The sequence below is a fragment of the Arachis hypogaea genome, chromosome 19 (genome assembly GCF_003086295.3).
Source record: "Arachis hypogaea cultivar Tifrunner chromosome 19, arahy.Tifrunner.gnm2.J5K5, whole genome shotgun sequence".
Lineage (NCBI taxonomy): Eukaryota > Viridiplantae > Streptophyta > Magnoliopsida > Fabales > Fabaceae > Arachis > Arachis hypogaea.
The window spans coordinates 20,177,528-20,204,884 of NC_092054.1; the positions used below are offsets into that span (position 1 = coordinate 20,177,528).

General features: G+C 34.9%; 1 pseudogene; it reads right to left on the reverse strand.

Annotated features, from left to right (window-relative positions):
- Positions 1–4,846: 4,846 nt before the first annotated feature.
- LOC112778063 (NADP-dependent malic enzyme-like) lies at positions 4,847–14,007 on the reverse strand (annotated as a pseudogene).
- Positions 14,008–27,357: the final 13,350 nt, after the last annotated feature.

The following is a 27,357-nucleotide window of genomic DNA, read 5'->3' on the forward strand; positions in this document are numbered from 1 at the left end:
AATCGACCCTGACTCACCTAGGTATTACTTGGACGACCCAGTGCACTTGCTGGTTCAGTTGTGCGAACTGTAATTCCTCGCACCAAGTTTTTGGCGCCATTGCCGGGGATTGTTCGAGTTTGGACAACTAACGGATTGTCTTGTTGCTTAGATTAGGTATTGTTTTTAATTTTGTTTGAGTCTTCCATTTTCTTTTTTTCGAAAAAATCAAAACTTTTTTCAAAAACTTTTTCTTTTCTTTATTAATCTTGATCTTTTGTTTGAGTGTTTGTTCTTGTATTGTTTGAGTTTTTTTTTCGAATTTCTTGAGTCTTTTTCCAAAAAATTTTCAAAAATAGTGTCTTTTGTTTGAGTCTTGTGTCAATCTTTAAGTTTGGTGTCTTATTGTGTTTTTTCTTTTAATTTTGGTGTCCTTTGCATGTTCTTATTTTCTTTGAATTCTTTAAGTTTTGTTCTTGGTGTTCTTCTTTATCTTCAAAGTGTTCTTGTTTTTCTTCTTGTTTTGATCTTAAAATTTTTAAGTTTGGTGTTCCTTTGTGTTTTTCTTTGCAATTTTCGAATTCTAGGTGTCTTAAATCTAAAAATTTTAAGTTCGGTGTCTTTTTGTTATTTTTATCTTTCTTCATTAAATTCAAAAATAAAAAAAATAAAATATCTTTTCTTATCTTTATATCTCAATTTTCGAAAAAAGCAACATATTTTTCAATTTTAATTTCAAAATCATTATCTTATCTTATCTTAGTTTTAAATTTCAAAATTCAAATCTTTTCAAAATCAAATCTGTTAAAAAATCATATCTTTTTCAAATTACTATCTTATCTTTCTATCTTTCTTTAAAAATTCAAAAATCTTATCTTATCTTATTTCAAATTCAAATTTCAAAATCAAATCTTTTTCAAAAATCAGATTTCAAATCTTATCTCTTTCAAATCTTTTCAAATTCCTATATTATCTTTTCTAATTTCAAATTTTAAATTCAAATCTTTTCAATTCCTATCTTATCTTTTCTAATTTTAACTTTTAAATTCAAATCTTTTCTAATCTTCTATTTTATCTTGTTTTCAAATATTTCTTAATTAGTTACTTGTTTTCTCTCTCTTCTTTTTCAAAATTTCCTAACTAATTCTTCTCTCTTCTAATTTTTGAAAATATCTTCTCTCTTTGATAGTTTTTTTGCAACCATTGCTTCAAACCATGTGGGAAAAACTTCATAAGAAGCTTCCCACCCACCAAATATTTTCTCAGGTGCCTTTTACTTGGCCAACCATGCTTTAAGATAACTCATCATGTAGTTGAACTTCGACTGCACTTCAGCAATGATAGATTTTACCTTTAGGGATGGGTCGACTTCAACTAATGGCTTTATCGCTTCTGCAATTGTACCAGAGTCTAGTTTGGTATGATCTTGGGAGATGGTATAGCCGGTGCATGTGTGACTACCGTTATACCCTCTTATCACCCAACAATACTGTCTTTTTATAAAACTAACTTTGATAAGTCAATCATAACTTATTTCGTATTATACGCATTTAGCCTAAAATGTCGTCGGTTCTTATTCAAACACCCTATAATCGATACCTCTCCGAATAATATACTCTTTAACTGCCACAATTACAGTCTCTCTAAAATTAAACTCCATTCCAACGACGACATCACTATCTGTGACAACAGCAGAGGCTGCACCAATAATAAAACAAAAGAAATTCAAATACTATTTTAATAATAATAATATTGACATATTCAGAAAATTCTAGTACATGCATGGCATCAAGATTCAAAGTGTGCATAAACAATGGCTCTCTAAATGGATGTAGACCCGCTAGTGCATTAGCAACATCTACCACATCAGCCTCAATTGATATATCATCTTCCTCCACATTTTCAGTTGGACCAACAATTTCATAATTACCTTCAAACTCTTCATTGCTTTCAGTATTATAACCCATGGCCATCCAGTTTATGTTAGATTTTGGAAAATCAACATCTTGGATTTTATCGAACTCAACATATAATTTGATAAGTGAGGCTTTTGCTCTAGTTTGATAGTAGGTCAAAAATATTTTTTACAGTCTAATTTCATCAACCACATGCATTATTTGAAATTGAATGACACCACCAAATATTAGCACAGGATGCCTGTACAAAATATTTGTCACTATCTTCAGCAGTTGATTATTTACACTTTGAAAAAGTACACTCTTAAGTCCTTCATATGTTATCGAGAGAGGAACAACAATAACACAAATTCTCACATAAAAAATTCATACGTACCTTCATGTGTATCATACAAAATCTGACCATTATAATATATTTTTAAACTAACATAACCTACCATTTAATACACTCAATACATTTACTCATAAATTTTTTCACTTAGCATATGCAGAATAAACTACTAAAGAACTCTCTCAAAATCTAAAAATGAAGAAAAAATGTGTTGCTTACTTCTACTCTCTCTGCAATATATTCTCAGCATAATACCAAGACTCTTTTTATAATTGATTTAATATTTTTTATTCGTACCAGTATAAAACATCAATGATATTTTTATTTTTACTGCACAACGTTAGTTCTATTTTGACCAATTTCAACTTTTTAAATTCGTATAATATATAAAATATCCCTGCCGTTTTCTATCTTTTATTTAAAAGAATCACAAAATGGCGTTGCCATTTTTTAAATATAAAATTTTAAAATAAGGTAAATTCTACTCTACCCTTCCTATAATGACATGTATATTACCCTCTGTGACATGTCATCCTTTAATTGGTTGCTATGTTAACTATGGTTAAACTATTGGTAATTAAATTATAGACCAAAGTGGGTAATTATATAATTTACTAAAATAGTAAAAATTCAATATTTGATTCTTCCCCAAATCATGCTCCCACCATGAACCCTAATCTTCTGTATCTCCTCCCCCGTTCCGGCAACGTCGTCGCCACCCGAGCATAACCGCGTCATTGGCCTCCCCCCGTTCCGGCACCGTCGTCGCCACCCGAGCATAACCGCCTCATTGGGTGCCCCATTCTCTCCGTCTGTCGTGCCATCTCCGTGCTCGAAAGCATCGCCGCCGCCGTCGTCACAAGCAGCGCCGCCTTCCTCACGGTATCCTTCCCTCTCACCCAATATTATTATTATCAAGATCGGTACATGGAAGGATAGACTATAAGCATAATTCCTTTGTATTTTTAGAGTACAAATTCTTTTATAGATTTCAATTCAGATGACGTAAATGCTTTGATCTCATTGATTTTTTTGAAGGACTTGCAAGTTGTCCACCAGCAAGTACAAGATTTTGGATATGGAGATTTATTGCCGATGAATCTTTAGCTATTACTGCTTCAAGTATCATTCCTCGTTGGAATTACTTTCGTTTTCTCAGATTCTTAGGTCCCCCCCCCCCAAAAAAAACACCAAAAAAAAAAGGAAAAAATCATATATGTTTTGTTAACTATGTTATTCTTTGTAAGCAAGAGTAAGAAACAGAGGTTGGTTCCTTGATTAGTCTTACTTGTTCATTCTTTTATCTTATTAGCCTAGGCAATCACTCTATCAACATGTATAGTTGCTCACAACAATGCATTGTTCGCTTTGCTGGTGTCAAATAATTTTGCTCAGATAAAAAGCAATGTGTTTAAGCGATACAGCAGGGACAATGTATACCGTTTGGTTTACCTTGGTAAGTTATTGTGCCTACTAGAGTTTATTTTCCTTTGATTTCTGCTTATTTGGTATATTGATGATTAGTTCCTATGCTAAATAGAAAATTATGCAAACCCTTTTACAATATGATGAATAAAAGTCACTTTTTAAGCAAAATGAAAGTTAGATATGGTGTTGAAGTCCATGATTAGTGCATCCCTTTGATTTAAATTCTAATTTTGTTAGGACTTAATGGGTTGCATTGGTTAAACACTAATAAATATTTTATGTATGCGTTTTGATCTTTTAAGGAAATATGATATGAATATGATAAGGGTATTATGGGCAATTAGGAGGTACATTGTTAGTGAGTGAGAATTATAGGAATATGTATGCGAAATGATAATTGATATCATCAAGCATTCATTCATTGCTAAATTCAATGACATGAAACCCATTACATACTGAGCTCCTTGAAGACCTCTGTAAACAGGTATTTTCATCTGATTTTATGTGCATATCATCCATGCACTATTATTGGTTGTTTATTCTGATTAAAAAGGCATTAACAGCTGGCTGTGCATGGTTAATTTGCATATGTTTCAAATCCCTCACGGGGTATCTTGAATTTGAGTGACTTTATGAGCAATAATACATTGAAAGTACCACAGCCTTCCATAATTCAATTTCCAAATTTCTTTTGTGATTATCTGTTGTAAACTTGTAATATGTTTTTCTTTACTGCGATATTGAATCCAATATGGATTTGTATGCCTTTTGTATTCCTTTCTAGCAATATGGTTCAATCTCTCTAAATAACTTGGTCATTTTTCTTCTCAATTGATTGTGTCCCTTTGATTTCTTTCATTATTGTTTCTTTGATTTATAGTTTAATTCCAGTGAGTTCAGTTTATAAGTGAACGCTTTTACCATATTTCACCAAAAAGTAAGAAAAGAAAAAGAGAACGAGAATACTTTTACCATATGGAAGGGGTTTTTTTTAATATAAGTAGGCATTTGCACATGGTGTATCCTGTTGGAAAGCAAGAATATGCTATTTAGTTGACACTTGAGAAAGCCAACTATTACTGCATAAAGAATGATGTATAATTATGCAACTTTAAGTTGGTTTATACTATTTTTGATAATTACATTGCTTTAGCCGACTCTATGATGGAAATTTCCCTAAGAATACAACTGTTCAAGTGATAACATTAAGTCCTGGTCCCGATATCCCGGTTTGTGCATCTACAAGTAACGAAGAGTCCGGGTTGAGTTCCAGACCAGCAGAGTCTCCTGTTGTGGCCCCTGAAAATAGAATGGCAGATTGAAGATGATTCAGACCTTGGGATGATTGGTAATTTTGTACCATTTACTAATTACCTTTTATTGATGTTTTGTATAGTTTGCATTCATTGATTGAATTGACAATTATTGAACTAGGAAGATTATGTCATATTACTCATTTACTATTAAATTTTGAAATTTCTTTTTGACTTATTCTATCAATAACAGAACTTGAGCTTAATTTTAGTTCATTTGATGTGTCCCCATGTACTGTACTAAGTAATTACCACGGAGTTTAACCACCAAATTTTAACTACAAACGCTAACTCGTGTCTTCTATTTATCACCAAATTTGCTCATATTGACATGCCATAACCAACCTGTCTTTACTAGATTTACTAAGCTACAATATTATTTCTTAAAAATATTCTAACATTAACACAAATTTTTTAAATTAAATCTAAAAATGTAAAAAATTAAATTTAGATAAAATAAAAAATTATAAAGATAATTCTAATATGAACTGTCTGTGCTTTGTGATGCTGAAGTCGCTCTTGTTGTCTTCTCCAGCCTTGGCCGTTTGTATGAGTATGCTAACAACAGAAATTCTCTCGAAGTAAGCTGTTGATTTTCTGTCATATTAAGTGAGCTCTGGTGTTTCCTTAATACTCTATCTTACTTGTGCATATTTTCTTTGGTAATTTTCACCAACTATTTGTCTATTTTGCAGGAAACAGGTCCAATTAGAGTTTTTGGACCATGGAGTACTAACTTTGTTGAAGAATTAGCTAGAGCCACTTCCCGATGGAAGCTTGTCAAATATTAACATACGCATAGCAATTTTGAGTATTTTAAATGATGTACTAAGTTTTCACCATTATAAATATTTTTTATTCAATTGCCCTTCTCCAGCAAAATGTTAAAGGAACTAAAGGGCATAAGGGCATCTTAGAGGAAGCAAATTCTACTATGCAAGTTGAGTAGAATTAGAAGTCAATTATCAGGGCTTTGAATGGTTTGTACTTTGTATATTCTGAGTCATAGTTACTAAGTATTTTTTGGAGTTTCTTGTATTGGTAGATGCAAGTTCAAACATAAGTAACTAGAAAGTTATAATGACATTCACCAAAACTAAGTAATTCCTCACAAAATGTATTTGCTTGTATTCTAAATCTTGATCACATCAAACCAAATTCAAGTTCGACTTACTAAAAGCTCAAAAGTTGGCTCGAGCTTTTCTTATATTAAAATAATTATATATGTATAGATGTGTATATAATACAAAATATAGATCTCAACTTCAAGCTCAAACATAGCTCATAACTTGCATATACATCACTTTTAAAAAGGTTAAACTACTAGAAGAATGAATTAGTGATGTTAGCCTCTCATAACTTGCTGGAAAATTCATCAACCATGATTCCCTCCATTCGATAGGAAGCAAATTTTGAGGCAAGTTTCCTCAGCTGTGATACGTTTCTTCCCAATTTCATTGCCACCTTCATTTCAAGCAGCTCCCCGTTTTCTCTTTTCTCCAAATAACTTTCTTCCAAAGTTGATTCAATGGAGGTTTTTAACTGCTAGAAGAAGCCAGCAGAGTTTTTATACATTTCGAATACCATACCAACTTGGCCTTCATGCTCGAAGGTGTTGATTGCAGCATCCAAAGAACCAGCCATGAGAGGCACCATTGACCATTGTAGCATACCTAGCCATTCTTGTCAAATTCTTATTCTCTCTGCAGAACAAACAAGCAAACAGCCACAAATTTATTTATAAATTTATGTGCTACTCTTTTACCATAAATCTCAACAATTAAATAGTCAGTCTATCACGAGCAGCAATATCTTAACATTTCAGATATCAGTTTTCCCATAGTAAAAGATCATTCTAGAATTCCAAAACTCCAAAATAATTTCATGTTGAACCTTCTAACCATGGTACATAAAATCAAATAAAATAAATAAAAAGTAAGAATGATTGTAAAAAAAGGAGACTTGTAAGAAATATGCTGATGTGTAGAAATGTCCCTGTATTTCTTAGCAATACCAAAGTCAATGATATACACCTACAGAGGGTGCTTGGTTTTGATTCATACAGCAACTGAGGGTGCTTGGTTTTGACATTTTTCTGAATAAGAAAGAAAACCAAGCCAATAGCATGCTCGATCAGGCACACATGACTTGTCCTTCAATAATTTAATTTTGCCACTGAAATATGCAGAAACCTTAAATTGCTATGCCCTACAGCACCCCATAGCTCTAATATATCTCTCTTAAGGAAAAAAAAAAGGAACTAGTTTTGCATATTCATTTCTTGGAAAGTCACTAAAACATTACAATTCTCCTAATTTCAGCAGCTCTTGGAATTTTATTTAAAATTTTATTTAAAGTTGCATAATTATACATCATTCTTTATGCAGTAATAGTTGGATTTTTCAAGTGTCAACTAAATAGCATATTCTTGCTTTCCAACAGGATACACCATGTGCAAATGCTTATTTATATTAAAAAAAACCCCTTCCATATGGTAAAAGTATTCTCATTCTCTTTTTCTTTTCTTGATTTTTGGTGAAATATGGTAAAAGTGTTCACTTATAAACTGAACTCACTAGAATTAAACTATAAATCAAAGAAACAATAATGAAAGAAATCAAAGGGACACAATCAATTAAGAAGAAAAATGACCAAATTATTTAGAGAGATTGAACCATATTGCTATAAAGGAATACAAAAGGCATATAAAACCTATTGGATTCAATATCGCAATAAAGGAAAACATATTACAAGTTTACAACAGATAATCACAAAAGGAATTTGGAAATTGAATTATGAAGGCTGTGGTATTTTCAATGATTATTGCTCATAAAGCCACTTAAATTCAAGATACCCCGTGAGGGATTTGAAATATATGCAAATTAACCATGCACAACCAGCTGTTTAATGCCTTTTTAATCAGAATAAATAACCAATAATAGTGCATGGATAAAATGCACATAAAATCATATGAAAATACCTGCTTATAGAGGTCTTCAAGGAACTCAGAGTATGTAACGGGTTTCATGTCATTGATTTTAGCAATGAATGAATGCTTGATGATATCAATTAACATTTCGCATATATATTCCCATAATTCTTACTCACCAACTAAAATCTAAAGAATTCAACTAGGAAATCAACTATTTTTCAGCCAATATTAAACAAATTTTCTAAAATTACCCTTTTATTATAAATTCTAATTCTAAATCCTAAACTCTATACTTTCCAAAAAGTGAAAGTTAAGAAAGTAATTTTATAATAAAAAACTTGCCTAATTTTAACTAATTAAAAGTTGATTTTTTGTACTTACGTTTATCTAAAATATAAATATTAAAATAGGTTTAGCACCTTCTCATGCTAGATATGATTTGAGAAAGTATAAGAAAATAAAGTTGTATCCTACTAACAACCATAGCTTCTGGTCTAGTGGTAAACACTTGACCCAACAAGAAAATTTTCCATAAAGATAGGACCAATGAATTAATGGTTAAAAATTTTAAGAAAAAATTGAGTGAAGAAAACTTTGACAAAGCGTGTACCAGTCAATACAACTTGGTGGGTAACATTTATCCCCACTGTTAGTATATCCACTCCATTTGTGAACACAACATCTACAGAATCTGAATCACCAAATATCTGGAATCAAACCCAACTAAAGGAGTGAGACAAGGAGAGAAATGACCCATACACAGATGTAGTTATTTATTTATTTCATCACAACACACATTGACTTTCGCGGCTAGATTCACATTGCCATTTACTGCGAAGGCACCACCAAGTATAACAATCTGCTCAATGTGATTGGCAAATTCTGGATCAAGCTGTATGGCTTACAAAAGAAGAATCTAGTCAAGAAATGAGGTATTGTACGACATGATATGTACGGCGAGGAAAGGTTCCAGCTAATGGATGAAGACAGAACGAACAGAGATGTCAATAAAGTAAACAATACCAACAAACAGCAACAATGAATCAATGATTATTGAACAAAAATTAGTGAAATTACATAGTAACTCATCAGTATTACTAACAAAATTTCAAAACAAGCAAAATAAGTGCAGCAAACCAGAAATCAATTCAGAATCACATAATCATAGAATCAGAATTACAGAATCAAAGAATCATAGAATTTGAACTAAGCAAAACAAGCAAATTTGAACCCAGCAACTCAGAAGCACAGAATCAAAGTTATTAACAAGAAAGTAACAAAACCCTAAATAAATCCAGCAACTGAGAATCACAGAAATTATAATTAACAAAATCAAGCCCTAACTATTTCATAATTATAAAAACCCAAGTTATCAAGAATAAACTGAACAATAAACTAAGGTGGAGGTGGTGACCTGCTGTGTTGATTGTGGGTGGCCAGAACCCAGAAACGCTGCTGGGTGGAGGTGGCGAGGTGCTTTGTTGATCGTGGCCTCGTGGGTGCTATCTGCTGTGCTGCCCTGTTGGGTCAGTCGGTGGTGGCAAGGTGCTGTGTTGATCTAGGTCTTCGCATTCGTGGTGCACCGGCGGTGGGGAATCTCTGCTCTGTTCAGGGAATATGTATGCATTATTGGCCTGTCATCAAAGAAAACATCTGAATCAGACTGTGTTCTATGCAAAATTTCTTTTTCTTACATATGAATTCTGAAGGACTATAAACCTGGCCAGGCACAAAAACTTTTCCTTCATACTCAACAGGAGGGAATGGGCTTCCGCTAGCGAAAATGGCGCGACCCTGATGATACCAAACATGTACAAGGTAAGAATATAGAAATTAAACTCGAAACCCGAACTTAATTATAGAAATACTACTAGGGGTATCTTATTACCTGGCTCCACTTGTAAGCTTCTTCAGCAGTACATTCTGATTGTGAAGTTGGGTTGGAAAGTGAAAGAATGATAGGTTTCTGCATGCATTATCATGTAATAGACTTGTTAGCTTAAATGGACATGAACTATGTCATAGTAGTTGGAAAAATAGATTGAAATAGTAGTAGTACCTCATTGATTGAAGCCATTGCCTCAATAACCTCTTTAGTGAAAGTTCTTCCTTATCTAGAGGTTCCAATCAACACTGTTGGTTTGATTTTCTGAGAGGCTAACATAGACATAGATAATGTAAGAATATTGAAACTTTTGCTGTGTGTGCACGTGCGCACGTGTGTAGTGGACAGAAAGATCAATCATACATTAACAGTGTCTACGAGTCAATGAACAGGTTCATGATCATGGGCCCATAGCTTCTTAAAATGTTGAAGCGATTCTTTTCGGGAACTGACAATCAATCCCTGCAGAAGTAAGGGGATCAAGAATATTACTAACAGAAAATCAGAATCTACTTTGTATAAGTGGAGAAGCTTGGATGAATTCAACACTAACCTTTGAGTCCACCAACCAAATGCTCTTGCGCACTTCATCTAGTGGGACATTAGTCTGCATCAAGAAGGGTAGTTTCTTAACAAATCTAAAGTACTCATCAAATGAATATCATAACATTAATGAAAGTGTTTAGATGCTTCAAACATCATATCAGTAATAGAAAGGAACCTATTTTGATGTTTCAAGTGCAATAAGTTTTGTAATTCTAGTGCTAGCCTACAATCACCAATATAATTAAAAGTTTAAGACCATTAGAACTACATCCTCATCTTAGAACCAATGAAGGAAGCATGAGCATAGTCGCAGAACTACATGGTCCTACCTCTCCAGCACCAAGGAATAAGAATCTGTGGTCAGCCAAGTTGCCCCCAACCAATTTTAGAGCTGCAACTAGTCTAGCAAGGACCACTGATGCTGTACCCTGGAATAGTGCGATACGGTTTCAGAGCTGGATATATTATAGTTACCAAAGTATCAGAATTAAGTATTGATGACTAGTATTCCTTATTTGAATATCATTATTGAGAACAAGATGGGTTGATCTATATTTTTCAAGTAGATCAAATGCGTTGTGGTTTGCAAAGTCTTCAAACTATAACAGAATCATAAAAAAAGGACAAGTTAGTAAGCACTTCACACCCAATAAAAAAGATGGCTTGTCATATTGGCTAATACCTGAATGAGGACTTTCTCTTCGTAATTTTGCTTGACAGCACTCATAAATTCATGCATAAGTTCAGCATATTCCTAGATTCAGAAAAATTAGACCGAAGTCAACATTATGACATATTATATAAGTGATAGCTAAATTTAAAAATGATTAACTCCATGATGACTCAGAAAAGAATATTAGTCATGAACCTGCCCAGTCGCCCGTCTTTGCTTGAGCCCTATATATAACTCATCATTCAACAAGTTCTCGTTGTTTGTTCCCACATCAATGGTGATAGGCAAACACTGAAAATTTTTATCAGATTATATTATATTTATAGGCATGACAAGAAATGGAAGGCATAATCATTGTGAGTATATGATAGTGATAATTTATAAGATATACTTACGGCAGACGGACGAACTCCTCCGAGTGCTGTATATAAAGAAAGTTTTCCAACTGGTATTCCCATTCCGCAAAGAAAAAACATGTTACCAAAGATTAGATTACAATATTAGACCTGATTCATAAAACAATATGATTCATAAATTTCAACAAGTACAGAAGAAATTACCTGACAACCAAGATCCCCAAGACCCAAGATCCGTTCTCCATCAGTTACAACAATGACTTGAATGTTCTTCTCAGGCCAATTCCTTAGTACCTCAAGAATCCTCCCCCTTTAAGTTCAAACCCAAACAATATATAACGTAATCAACACAAATAACACATAAAATATTCATCAACAATAATTCCAAGTCAAAGTCAAGCTTACTTCTCTTTCAAGCTAATATGAAGACCCCGAGGACGCATGAAGATGCTTCCGTATTTCTGGCAAGCCTCACCGACAGTTGGAGCATAGACAACTGGGAGTAACTCTTCGACGTGCTCAATAAGAAGCTTATAAAACAACCGTTCATTCCTCTCCTGCAATAAGGAATATATTGAAGTGAAAGCATTAGAAGCCGAATCCAAAGCTAACAAAACAAATTGTCTGAAGAAACTTGCCCCAAGATATTATTTCACATTAAAGATGAATTTCATAGTTCTATATAAAAATAATGGGGCAAAAAAAGGTCAAGATCACAAGTATTTTAGCCAAGAAACAAGGCCACACCTGAAGATCCATCATTGCCATGTACTTCTGCAATGGAACTTGATACTGACGAACGTGCTGGATCATTTTCTTCACCTGCACAATGAAGTGGCAATAAACTTTTAAGCATTTAACTTATGTTCATATACACAATCCAATAATTTGGTAAGTATGAAAAAAAGGTAGTATTAATGTCTTCTAATCAGATATTCGACCTGAGTTTCTTACGGAATAACTGTCGGGGGAAGAAGACCTCACAAGTAGTGAGCAACAGGCAAACAGCAAACAAGAGCGTCAGCAACGCAACCATTAGCAGCAGCAGCCAAGGAACAAAGTTTCTGACAAGAATATGGGTTTAGAGAAGGATATACGATGGGTTTAGGGAACAAAAGCTTAGCAAAACAGAGATTCTGGTGAGAAGCATAGACGATGGAATTAGGGAAGGATTGAGAAGAATGTTTTAGTTTGGGCGGGTTTAGGTTTTCCTTTTGCGCCAAATTTTGGAAAAAATTGAAAGAGGCGGCTATTTACCCAAGATTAAAATTTTTTTAAAGGGAGTTTATAAAACTCCTGTAGACTAAAAATAGAAAATCATGTAAATTGAATTCCAAAAAGTGAAAAGAAAAAATGACTTCTCTTATCAATATTGCATGAATTTATAAAAAGTCATGGTAAGTAATACCGGTAAAATAAAACATTTTTTGTAAAGCACAATGATTTTAAATTGGATGGAACACTACTTAAGTCTAGGGTACTAATCAGTTTAAATATTTTATTAGCGGTTTAATATATTCAGTAGTTTTTATAAGATTAACTTTTCTAATTTTAATTTTAATCTTATTAATTGGATATAATAATTTAAACATTAAAAATAAAAACATTAAAAAAATGTATAAAAGTTTTTTAATTTATATTTTATAAAATTTATAAATTTAAATTAAATAAGATATTAAACAAATTTATTATGTTGTTATTATGTATAACAAATTCAACTAAAGATTTATAAACATTATAAATAATTAACTATTTATAAATGTAAGACCCAAAACTTTTGAAAAATGGCTATTATCAGCTAATTTCAAATTCAGTATTTTTGTAGCTTTAATTTCAGAGATTCTTTATTAAAGAGAATTAAGGCGAGTTTTGATTTATTGAATTTGAGATAAGTTATGATTATTATCCAATTTTACAATTATTGGATTATTTTCTATATTTAAAATTATAAAGTTGACAGTTACAAAATGATAAGGATTTTATATGATTTGAATTAAATAATTAATATTTTAAATATATTACTACTATTTTGAAAAAAATGAAGAAATTAAGTGTATTATTTCTAATTTTTAGATTTGGGAATTTTATTAAAAATAATTGGTAAAATTGATGAGCAAATAGTATTTTTTCATATACAATTAGTGTTGGATTTACATTGGGTTTCAATTACTATATTATTCCCAATTTTATGTGAAATTACCATAATGCCCTTAACCCTAATTTTCAAAATGAAACCCTTCCCTAACTTAACTCCTTCAGCCGCTGAGTTCCCTTTCTCCTTCATAAGTTCAACACACGCAGTTTCCTTTGTTATCCCTGAAAGAAAGAAGCAAAGAAAACGAAAGAGGGAATGAGGGAAAAGGAGATCCGGAGGAAGAAAGAGCACCGGGAAAGCAGCAGCTCACCGGCCAGCCGCGTTCTGCCACCACGTCTAGCTCGCCGCCGATCGCGCTCCTGTTTGCGCCGTCGCTAGGGAGAACAGAACTGAGAAGGGGTTGGCTCGCGAATGTGGGTGGTCGCGGGCTCGAAGCCGCCGCGCCTTCATCACCACCGCGTCCACGCCGTGCCGCCGCCACTGCTAGGGTTTGCCGCTGCCACCTTATCACTGCCAGCAGGCACAGAGGGAGAGGGAAATTGGAGTTTTGCATAGCAGGGAGAGAGGGAGAGCGCGACAAGGGAAGCCATCTCTGCCTGTGTCACCGTCGTCGGACCGCCTTGCCATCGCCGAACCTCCTTGCCGTCGCCACAGAAGCTGCCTTCGTCGGTGCCGTTGGAGGCACGAATGGGAGAAGAACGCGCACGAGGGAGCTTACAGAGAGGGTGATGCGCGATGGTGGTAGGTTATTCCGCTGCCCTTGCTGCCGTCAGAAGCTGTCGCCACGGCCGCCGGCCTCCTAGCCGCCGCTGTGGTTGGAGTCCGCTGTGTACGGTCGCCGGAGAAGTCGTTGTGGCTGCTGAAACCACCGCCAAAGCTCTGGGCTGAGCTTCTGCCACTTGAGAACTTGTTGTCGTCGCCGGAAAAGTATGCCGGTAAGGGTTTTATTTGAGGTTTCTGCCTTTTTGGATTTCGAGAAGGTTTTAACGCTGCGCAGTTTTTATAGTTGATCCACAGGAGCTTCTGGCCGCCGCCGGAGCTGTTACCGGGCCTGTTCGAAATCGCAGCTGCTTCGTTTTCGTATTACAGTAAGTATCTTATGTTTCGAAAAAGCCTCGCGTTAGTATTCGGTTATGTTTGGTCAATGAATATGAGTTTTGGTAACGTGAGATCAAGTCCTGATTACTATATGTTGCGATTAGTGTGGCTATGGTTATTGCGAAAGTGGCTGGGAGCTGAGGTTTTGGTTGCCGTCAGTTCGGGTTGAGGCGGAAAGGACTTGATGAGGCGTTTGGGTTATGGAATTCCGTTTTGAGGTATGGGCGCTTTTCGAAAACTATATTTTGTATATTGGAATTATTACATATGGGCACTGATGTGAGGATGTGTATTTGGTGATTGTATCAGTCCTATGTATTGTTTGGTTGTTTTGTATGATTATGGGTGTTTGTTTGACTCGACTGTTGTGTGGCTTTGTGAAACGAAATGCTTTTGAAATTGATTCTTTTAAAGCTTTGAGATCGAGTTTAATCCGTTGGAAATTGATTTGAATTGAATGGATTTTCTTGAGAATGTGTAAAATAGAATACACTCTTGATTTCAGCCTGGCTGGCTTTAAATGATCTGGTTTTTGATAAATGATTGTTGCTGAACCGTTTCTTTAAAGCTTTAGAAATGAGTTTATTCGGCTGATAATGATTTGATGTTGAAACGGTTTTCTTGAAATATGGAATTGAGATGACTGTTGGATTTTGGCTTGCCTTGGACTGATTTTGAAATTTGGGCTGTTGAAAAAGATTGTGAAACGGTTTAGTTGGGACCCGAACCGGGTGGCAAAGTCCAGGTTTTAGGGGAGGTGCTGCTGAAATTTCTATAAAATTCGAGTCTTTATTGAAATGTTGTCTGGCAAATGATGAGTTAAAGACTTCTACTATTTTATTTGAATTATCAAGAAAAGGATGATTCATGCTTTCGAAATGAGTTAGTAAAGAGGAAATTGTGATTTAATCTTGCTTCTTAAGAAAGGCATTGTATCTCCTTCATGGGAAGTTATTTAGATGAAACTTGTGTTTTAAAGCTGCTTGAATGTGAAAAGGGTTTATGCCTTTGAATTTGACTTGGGGGTTTCAATTAAAGAAGTTTTAATGATTTTGAAAGGACCTGAATGTCTATTGACAAGTTTCATTTTGAAATGTTTTGAGAAAGGTTTTAAGTACTCTTTGAATTCTGAATTCTTGTAAGACTAAGGCAATTTTGAACAGTTGAAACGCTTTAGAATTTATCATGGGGGTTGAAGTTGGTTTTGCCTAAGTAAAGGAAACGGCTTTGAAAGAAGTAAATGATTACGTGACTCGGTTTGGCTTAGATCCTATTTTATTACTCAAATCGGAAAGCCAATGTTTTAATGATTTTAAATGAATTTGGCAAAATGAGTTATGTTATTCTCCCCTAAAGACTTGGGACTTGCCGAGAAACTTTTGCTATAAAATCCCATTGTTGGATGGGTGATTTTGAATATCTCAAAGAGATTTTTAACTTGCCATGATTATGGAAGTTTTGGAAAGAGGGTGCCGAGAGTGGCATTATTTTTAAAAGGGGAATTTACCTTGAGTAAAAATGGCTTATGAGCCTGAGATGATTTGAGAAATGAGATCTTTAGAGCCAAGGCTGAAAATAGTTGAAATTTGATTTCAAAGTGAAATGACTTGAGAAAAGTGATTTATGGCTTAAATGCCGGTTTTATGAATTTGATGATGTTGAATGGTGGAAGTGCTATTTTGTTATGGGCCAGAATGGTTGTGTATGATTATGAATATTGGCCGGTTCTAGATTGAACCGTGATCCGGAATGGCTATGTATGATTATGAATATTGGCTGGTTCTGGATTGAACCGTGAGCCGGAATGGCTATGTATGATTATGAATATTGGCTGGTTCTGGACTGAACCGTGAGCCGGATGGCTGAGATGGATGTTAATCCATGGTTGAGAATGAATGCATGTATATGCTGAATTATTGATAATTGTGATTTGCACTTCCACTATCAGAGGCACGAGTTCCCTGGAAGAAAGTAGTGGCTAGCCACCACGTGCTCCAGGTGGAGACTCGAGACTCTGCTGACCCTATGTCGTAAGTGTGGCCGGGCACTGTGAAAGTCCCGGATGAGTTCTCCCCCGTAAATATTCACCAGTGACGGTGATGGATATGGATCATGATTATGATCAAATTTATGATGAGTATAACTCGAGTTGGGGATGCACGACAGAGGGACAGTCAATGGTTAGCTACCAGGACTTGTCGGGTTGGCTCTATAACCAACAGATGATATCATCAGCCACTAGGGACAGGCATGCATCATATGCATCTATGTGACATTGTTTGCGTGTGCATATTGTACTTGGTTTGCCTATGTGATTACTTGAGATTAACTGTTACTTGTTCTACTTGCTGTAACTATTTGCTTGTGCTTGAACTTCCTATCTGTGTTTGCAACTGGGACTCTGTTGGATTGTGGTGATTGCTTGTTGGATGGATTGTTTGGGCCTAGAGCCGTGGTTGAATTGAGATGGACCGATGGTTGGTTTCAGTTTTGTGGTTATGGTTTGGGAATGTATGAAAGGCTAGTTTGGTTCAGCATAGATAAACCTTTTGAAAGGCTTTTGAATATCATTTTAAATGAACAGTTTCCTCTTTCAGAAAAGGATTTCAGATTTCTCTTTTATTGTAAACCTTTGTTTTTGAAAAGGGGCATAAGACGGTTATTAATCACTGGTACGGTTTATCTTCACGTATCCTATTACAGTAATTCCCAAAAACCCTCTACTGAGAACACTTTCGAGGATGATGTTCTCACCCCCTACATTTTTCCCTTTCAGGATATGGGCGCAGAATTCACGAAGAGTTTATTTAGTTGTTGAAATGCTCTGTATTGCTTTAGATTATTACTTGTTATACCCTCGCCTTTATCTTGATATATTCTGTAAGAGGGATAGGAATTATATTGGTTAATGCTTGTAATGTTATTTATATATATATATATATATATGGATGTACTCTTTATGAGTTTTTGTAAGTTGTATGGTATCTATGGATGTATGTTATCGGATGAAAGTATTTTTGGGAGCGGTTTCACGGTTTAAAGTTTTAAACAGGCTCATATTTTAATATTAAATAGTATAAGTGTCGTCGTAATGTCCGGGCTATCAGAGTAGCGCCGCCGGAAGCGTGAGCTTTGGTAGTTAGGGTGTTACAATAAACGTTATTAACTTTACGTATCTATTTTTAATAGTATCTAATTTGAAGTAGAGATAAAAATTCATATTCAAAATACTCTTTATATTCATATATATATTATCAATTGGTGAAAAATATTTTTAAATTTTATATTTAATTTTATAAATTATCTTTATTTTTATTATTTTTATAAAACATTAATATACATTTTTGTAATGTCCCTTCATCATATTAAACAATATTCTTTCTCTTACTGTATATTAATCTCTGTACACATACCTATTATTGACTATTAAATTACATTGGCCTTCTTTCTTATTTTTTTTTCTTATCCTACTACCTTCTCTTCACCCGATCGTTATGAATTATCACCAGGTATTATCATCGCAACTTTTACCCTTATCTATCACTATAATCTAAAACCATGTATGCTGTAAACTTTTATGAGTTGTTGAAGGTTTGCTGAAAAAATTAAGACACAAAGCATTTATAATTTTTAGCCAAATTATCAAAATTTGATGTCAGTAACCCTATAAAACAATATCAAAATTTATTATTTCGAACTAAGTTAACAAAAAACAGCACATCAATGTAAGTTTTTTAATTAAAGATTTATATATTTAAGTCGCAGTGTAATATAGTATATTGAGATAAAATACAGCCATTGCAATTCCACGTGTGGCTGCTACTATATACAATTAACATTTATTTCAATATACACATTAATTAAAATATACTTTATTGCTTGGTTTTATATTTTTAGAAAAAATGATATCATATCTTCAGGATGAGATTGATTTTCATAATCGAATGTGAATCTTCTTATTAGAATGATCGTCATTTGATTACTATTCAGAAACAACAATTACTTTAAGTTCAGAATATTATTAGATAGCTATATAATAAGTATCTTTTAAATTATGTAACTCATAAAAGTTATATCTTTGGATTTATCTTGAAAGCTAAAAATTAAAGTTAAATGATATTAACTCTTTTATTAAGCACATAAATAAACATCAAAATGACTCAACAATAGGTTCGATTAGAGAACAAAATATCCTATAATAAAAGAATCACTTAAGCTAAAACGTGCATAACAAAATATGACGTGTCTCGGCAAATATAAAATGCGTTGGAAAAAATAAACTATATATCCTTTTACAGTCGTGACTGTTTTTGTAGTATATCTTTCATATATGCATGTGCCTTATCCATAACTTCTGACTTCTTCAAATTGAATTCCTTGCTAACCAAGTCGATTGCTAGCCTCATCCTATCACTGTCATAGACCTAATAATTTTAAAAAGTACGAAGCAATTAGAATAATATATATACCTAGATACATATTACATTTTTTCCTAATAATAATAAAAAATTTAGAAAATGAATAAGTTGGTTACCGTGATGCCAAAATCATCAGTCCACTTGCACTCTTTCATCCATTGAGCAACTCAAATACCACAGTCATTACTAATTAGTTAAATGTGTGATTGTACTAATTCATCAGTTTAACCGAATACATGATTCGTACATAACAAACTCAATAGACATGACAGCAAAAAAAATTTTAAATTAATATTACTTGCGAGCCTTTCCTCTGTTGTGGCAGGTCAGACGGTTCCACGACACGAAACTCAGAAATCCTTGGTACAGTGATTTCACTAGAATTGTAGAAAGATTTGTGTTCTAACATTCGTTCGATGAATATAGCCTGTGTGACATAAAATATTGTTGGATACTCTGTAGTACAAGCAATGTAACGGGTTAATTTTTATTACCTGTCTAAAATGGATAGATTATAAAAAATTTAAAAAGTATTAATTTGATATTAGTGTTAACAAATGAACTTTCATTTCAAATTAAACAAACTACTAAATCACTTACAAACCGAATATAGCAATGATCTTAAAATACAAATTCAAATCGTAATTTCAAACGATGTCGTGTTTTTTTTTTTGTTATATACAAAAAATTCAAAATTAATAGAGAATAAACGTTGAAAAACTAATTGTACTTTTAACAAAATCAAGCTGGACCACTTACCATGGTTTCAACTGATAATAGCCTACCATAGTTTCTGTCTGGTATTTTACAAGAATCAAGCACAAAGATCTTTTCTTTTCTCATGTCTACGATCATCAGGAACCAATGCTAATTGAGGTCGTTGATGGGGACAAAGATCTACTTATTTACAAAATAACGAGGATTATGAATCTATGCTATTAAGATAAACATACAATTTAGATTAAATAAATCATATATTATTTACTAAAAATTAAAGGACTTACCCTTGACAAATACTCAATCTTATACATGTAGTTATCTGCATATTGTTCCCTTAGTTGATTGGGTGGTCTAGACCATGTAAGTGCTAGTTGCTGATTATATTGTCATAAAAAATAATACATCAAATTATTCATATGCTGCTTGAAACTTAATCCATAACAAAATATCAAATACAGATTTTTTTGGGGTATTTTTTTTACTGAAACTTACCGAAAAGGTTGTTGGCAGAAACCATATGGATGGAAATTTGTTAAGCTTTTTATGCTCTTGTGTGAGAATACAAGTAAGGGAATCTATAACCTACAAACAAATACATTTTTATATTTTTAATTTTACGATACATAACATTAATATTTTGTACTTTTTTAATGTTAAATAATAAAAAATAAATATTTACATCTAGGATGACTTGTTCTCCTGGAATTAACGTGGCTAAACTTTCTCTATTTGCATATGCGGTACGAGTTGACACCAGTACTTCATCCCTTTACGAATATTGACGATCGGTTTTCTGCCAGTAAAGAAATTTATGGAATTAATCGTGTTGTAAGTATAGTTTCTAAACCAACAGAAAATCCTTTCGTACAAATGTTTGGTTGTCACAAGTAACAAACCCAATAAAATTTATAAACCGAAGTATTTAAACCTCGGGTCATCTTCTCAAGGAATTTCAGGGAAGTATGATTTATTATTGGTTATGAAAAACAGTATTTTTGGGTTTTGAAAAGGTTTGAACAAGAGAAATAAATTACAGGAATTAATAAATTAATAACTAATAAAACTCTTGGCAAGGTATGAAAACTGGGAGTCCTATCCTAGTTATCCTTATCAATGGTGATGAGAATTATATTTTTGTTCCTATTCAGTCAACCTCTAACTATGAAGGCAAGTCAAGTGGATAAATCAATTTAACACCTAAAGTCCTAGTCAACTCCTAAGGAAAGACTAGAGTTATAGGAATTTAAATCAATAAGCAAAGATAACAATTATTAATCATGATGAGTTTGACAACTCAAGAGTTACCAATTAATCAACCAAAGCCAAAAGGAAAAAATCTAAATTATTCATATAAATAAAGGAAAGCAATCATAATTCTGAAATACCTCAAATTATATTAAATAGAAAATCAATCTAAACATAAAGAGTTCATAAACTAAATTGAGAAAATAAGTAAAAGGAATATTAAACCAGGAACTCAAAAGAAATTGTAAGTTAAAATAATAAGAAATCATAAATCCTTTAAGATGAATCCTAATCCTAAAACCTAAGAGAGAGGAGAGAACCTCTCTCTCTAAAAACTACATCTAAATTATGAAAAGTGAATAATGGAAGACCTCCTCTGAATGGATGCATTCCCCCACTTTATAGCCTCTAATCTGTGTTTTCTGGACTTGGATCTGGGCCAAAAGGGCTTCAGAAATCGCTGGGGGCATTTTCTGCAGTTTCTGCACGTGGTGTCTGTCACGTGTGCGTGTGGGTCACGCGTTCGCGTCATCTGGAGTTTTTCCTGGTCACGCGTACACGTCAGTTACGCGTCCGCATCGTATGCGTTCCGCTCAGGTCACGCGTCCGCGTCGTCCATGTGTTCACGTCGCTGCCTTTTCTTTAAAACTCCAATTTTATGCTTTCCTTCCATTTTTATATGTTTTCTTTCTATCCTCTAAGCCATTCCTGCCCTATGAAACTTGAAAATACTTAACACACAAATCACGGCATCGAATGATAATAAAGGATAAATAAATTTTAATATTAATAAAGCATAGGAAACATGTTTTTATAAATCTCATAAAATGAGGAAGGAATGGTAAAACCATGCAGTTTATGTGAATAAGTGGGTGAAGACTTGATAAAAACCACTCAATTGAGTATAAGATAAACCATGAAATAGTGGTTTATCAACCTCCCCACACTTAAACATTAGCATGTCCTCATGCTAAATCCAAGAGAAAGAGTAAGGTAAAGTGGTGGAATTTCATGCAATGCAATCTATTCTAAATGCAACTACCTAAATGAATCATGCAATTCTAATTATTATCCACCTATGTATATATAAAGCTTACATGCGGTTAGTTAATTTCATATTTTCAAGGAATCATATATGTACAAGTAAGGCCAAACCAAATTAAAACATGTTCACAATTGAGTTGGGTTAAAATATTTCACAAACTTGCAAGACAATTAACAATTTAAACATGGATATATGGGAATGAGCTATTGAACCCTCACTGGATTTTGTGTTTACTCTCTAGTCACTCAGTGTTTATTGGGTTAATCACTCTATTCTTTTCTATTCTTGCTTTCTAAAACTTTGTTCTTCATCTAACCAATCAACAAATATTGAATATAGAGATACAAAAATCATGAGGTCTTTTTGAAGGTTGTAATAGGGCCAAGGTAAAGGTAAGGGTATACGTATAAGGCTAAGTGAGCTAATAAAGTGAATCCTTGATTAGTCTAAGATTTCACCTAACATATACATACTTTATATAATTTTAAAGTGCTTTACCTAGCTACCCAAACTTCTTCCCACTTTTGTGTTACATGCTCATGTATCAAATTTACTTTTTAAATTTTGTTCCATGTGTATTGATTCTTTTATTTTGCATTGGGGGTAATTTTTGTATCCCCTTATTTAATTACTAAAATATTATTATTATTATTATTATTATTATTATTATTATTATTATTATTATTATTATTATTATTATTATTATTATTATTATTATTATTATTATTATTATTATTATTATTATTATTATTATTATTATTATTATTATTATTTGAATGTACATGGTAATTTAATTAATTTGAATTCACATGAGCATGCTTCCCAAATTTTCAAATAACTTATTCAATTTTAATTTCCCACTTTTTCTATCATTCTATGTTCCCATAAAATTCCCCACATTTAAATTGCACACAATATCTATCTTAAGCTAACCAAGGATTCACTTGGGTTAATTTTAATTTGTTTTTCTGCTTAAGGCTAGTAATGTGGTTATAGAACAAGAGGGGATTAAAAAAGCTCAAGGGGGCTAGCAAGGGCGATGTAAGAGGTAAGCTTATTTGGGATAAGTGAGCAATTTAAATAATGGCCTCAATCATCTCCTGGTATGTATCTATATTCTATATTGGACATATAGATTAAAACAAAGTAAAGAACACCAGAATAGAAAAGAATGGCGAACACACAAGAATGAAATAATTATGGTTTGACAATGTAACCATAAAATTAAGCTCAAAAACTCACAGGTTGTGTGTTCTTTTGGCTCAAAAACCATATATCAGTTATGTATGTCATGCAAGTAGAATTCAAGAGTTTTCATTTAACTCAATGTGAATCTTAGGGTGGCCCTTAAAATCTTAGTGTTATTCCTTGAAAAATGTTGTATGAATTAACTAACATGTAATGCTATGTATATACAAGGTGTGTGGATATTTTGATTCTGTTAAAGTCTCTAGTTTACTTCTTTTATTTTCAATTAAATCAAACTATTATATGCTAGAAGGGTAAACTATACTAATTAATCCACATATTCTATAACTAATAAGTTTAGAATTGCCAACTAAACTAAATATCTAAGATATAAACCAAAGTGTAAAATGCGGAAATAAAGTGAAAATACAGCAAAAGAACAATGTGCAAGTACTGAAAGATAAAAATAAAAATAAAAATACAGAAAAATAAACAAGATAGGATAAAAAGGGTCTGTAGTAGTTCACCAAAAATATAAGCCAGAGATGGTGACCTCCCCACACTTAAAATATAGCATCGTCCTCGATGCTCACTCAAGCGGGGTGTGAAGAAGTGTCATCTCCAGAAGGATGGGCTGCTGGAGTCTCTTTGGTGGCCTGAAGGTCTGCAGACTGGATAAGTGTAGTAGGATCTGTCTGCTGCAGTGGAGGCTCTGACTATAGAGGAATCGCCGGATCTTCGGCCTGGATCTAGTGTGGCACCGCATGTTGTGGCGTAGCCTGCTCTGGTCCTGCATGCTCAGCCTGGGCATGTGTCTCCTCCTCATGATCATCCGCCTCTGCATCAGATGTATCAGAAGGGGTGTCAGGCTCGGAGGAGATGTCGCTGTCGGAACGGATCATCAACTTAAGGTGCTCATAGCGCCGCTTGTGGCGGCGTTCCATCTGATCTAGGCGGGCAAAGAGTCGATGCACCAAATGATAAACGGGCTCAGGAGCAGGTGGAGGTGTAGTGGATGGGGATGGGGCAGTGGATGCAGAAGGGGCAGCTGAAGAGGTGGCTGCCGCAACAGAATCAGGGAGGAAAGGTGGCCGGTAACCAAATGCCAGAAACTTCCTGCTGTGAGGAATGATCTTCTTGCAATCTGCAGCAGTCGGCTTCGCATCGGCCAGCTCCCAAGGCACGTCAGCTCGGCGGCCTAGCTGGGTGATTAGATAAGGGAAAGGGAGAGTGCCTCTGACATGGGCCCTGGCCATATAATACCGGTTGAAACGTGGAAGATACAGGTCCTTATCCTCCATCACACACCAGATGAGGGTGATCATAGCAGCGGGCAGCTCTGTCTCATGAGTGCTCGGCATCACATAGTTGCTCAGAATCTAGTGCCAAAGCCGAGCCTCATCATTCAAATATAATAGCTTGATTCCCTTAGTTATCACTATGTTCTTTCCCGTGACACATGGGACAGTAGGATCAAGGGTTATTCTCTGCTTGACAGCATCCCAGTCGAATCTCATAAATCTCATATCCTCTTCAGTCTTTTGGTAACCGTCAGGCTGATCTGACTTAGGTTGAAGGTGGAGGATGTCCTCAATAGCTTCCTCAGTGACTAAAATCTGTTTCCCTCTGAGGTGCACTGCATCCAGGGAAGTCTTGAAATAGTTACAGTAAAATTCTCTGACCCAGGAAGCATTGACCTCTGTCAAGTTTTGTTCCAAGAAGAATCAGTCTCTCTGTTTTATCTGTTCGGCGGTGTACTGCTGTAGTTCTTCTGGAATTTTTAGAGTTCTTTCCAGGTACAGGTTCCTGGAAGTGGCAAATACTGGATACTTTAGCTCACAATATCTGTTTGTAAATTTGACCTGATCTGTGGTGGGGAGGAGCTGGTCAGCCTTTTCCTGCGGGGTAAAGTTCTTTTCTCGCCAGGAATCATCATGCAAAATATCAAGAATAGTCATAGAGGATTCACCTCTTTTCCTTTTGCCAGTGGTTGCTTTGCCTTTCCCTTTGCGTTGAGGGTCAGACATCCTGAAAAGAAGAAATTCTAGGATATAATTGAAGAACAAAGGCAGGGAAAATAAGTAGGCAAATAGAATAATAGAAATATAAGCACAGAGTGGCAAAAGAGCAAGAGAAGCATGAAATGAGTTAAATATATGTGCAATTTGGATGGTATTCGAGTGAAAAAGTCTGAAAGGAAAAAGTGCAATCCAAAATATATGATAAGCAGAATTCAAGTTAATTAGGAAAAAACAGTAATCATGCCTTAAGTTAGAAAGTTAAAGTAGTTAGTTAAAAAACGAAAAGAGAAGTTTGAAAGTTAAAATGGTTAGGAGTGAAAAAGGAAGTTAGAAAGTTAAAGTAGTTAGGTAGTAGAAAGAAAGTTAAAGTAAGTGGCATGATAATCGGTTTCCTAGGTAACAAGAGATTCATAAATTTAAAGATCAGTCAACTCATATTCAAGCAAGGATATCAGGTTATTGATGATAATTTATATAGATACAGGAGTAGCAAAAATTAAAACGAAATCATCAATAATGCAATTTATTAACCAGGGAATCAAAAGGAATAAGAATGCTAGCCCGTGCATTCATGAATTGGTTTGGTTGTAGCTAAGTAGTACAAAATTCAAAATTGCCAAAACCAATACATGAATGTAAAAATGAAACAATTTGCAGAAAATTGGGCAGCATTCCGGCTAAAATTGGATGTACCCGGGAAATAAACAACAGAAAAAATCAGTTCATATAAAATTAAATAGAGCTGCAAAGAGAGACAAATAACATGAACATGAAAGAGCAGTGTAACAACAGCAAGAAACAAAGAAGAACAATATATGAACAATATGATCATCACAGCACAATCAGAATTGCGAAATAGATAAAACAAGTAGCAAGAACGACGCAATTATCAGGCCTAAATCCACTAACCACATCCTAGCTACCTAACCACCTAGAATCCACTACAAACATGCATCTCTAACTATTCTAATTTGAACAGAATCTGAAAAATATACAATTAACTATGGATGATAGAGAAATTGGTGTTCGGCAGAACCTGGTATGTGTATGAACAGAGGTGAGGGCAGAGAGATGGTGGTGGTGACGCGGTGGCACTGGGAGGGAGCACGGCGGCGCGGTGGTGGAACGGGGGTGGGGTGGAGGTTGGGGTTTAGTTATGGGTAAAGGGTGGTGATAGAAAGAAGGTTGGGGCGAGGGTTGTGGTGGTGGAGATGGCGGCCTGAGGTTGGCCGCGGTGGGGGTGTTTGGTTGGTGGAGGTTGGTCGTGGAGGGGGTTACAGAGGCGGAGGGGAGTGGAAGGGGGGGTTAGGGGACGCGATGCGGTTAGGGTTCGCGTGACTTGGGTTTTAGTGGATTCAAATCCACGCGAACGCGTGGGGCACGCGATCGCGTGATTAGGGCAAAAGGGGATATGACGCGGTCGCGTGATTGACGCAATCACGTAAGTTGTTAAAAAGGTGAGTGACGCGGACGCATGAGGCACGCGAACGCATCGCTGTGAATTGTGCTAGACGCACAGTTCCAGCGTCGTTCTGGCGCAACTCTCTGTTTCTATTTAGGGGGCCATAATATCCGTGCGATGCGGACGCGTCGCTCACACTTTCGCGTGGGATGAGTGTTGTGCGAGTGACGCGTTCGCGTCAGGATGCGAACGCGTGGGCCGTTTTGTGCTAAACGCACACCAGCCGCACGATTCCAGCCCAACTTTCTGGGCGTTGGATCTTTACGCCGATTTCCATTCCACACCCATGCGTGACTTGCGCGCTCGCGTGGGATGATCTTTTTTTTATGCAGTATGCAGAATGCAATGAATATTATGCACAATTCCAGGTCTAATCAAATTCAAAGACAGACTAAAATAGAAAAGGAACGATCATACCATGGTGGGTTGTCTCCCACCTAGCACTTTTAGTTAAAGTCCTTAAGTTGGACATTTGATGAGCTTCCTGCTACGGTGGCTTGTGCTTGAATTCATCCAGAAATCTCCACCAATGTTTGAAATACCAACAGCCTCCGAGGTCCCAAACAAGGCACGTAAAGCCCTTGAGCAGTTTTAAACAGGTTCTCAGGCTTCCAGTGCGCTGAATGTTAGAACAGATCCCAGGATCCCAAACTTTACTTTTACACCCATTTTTGTCTTGATCTGCATTATTCCAGCTGGGTGGTGA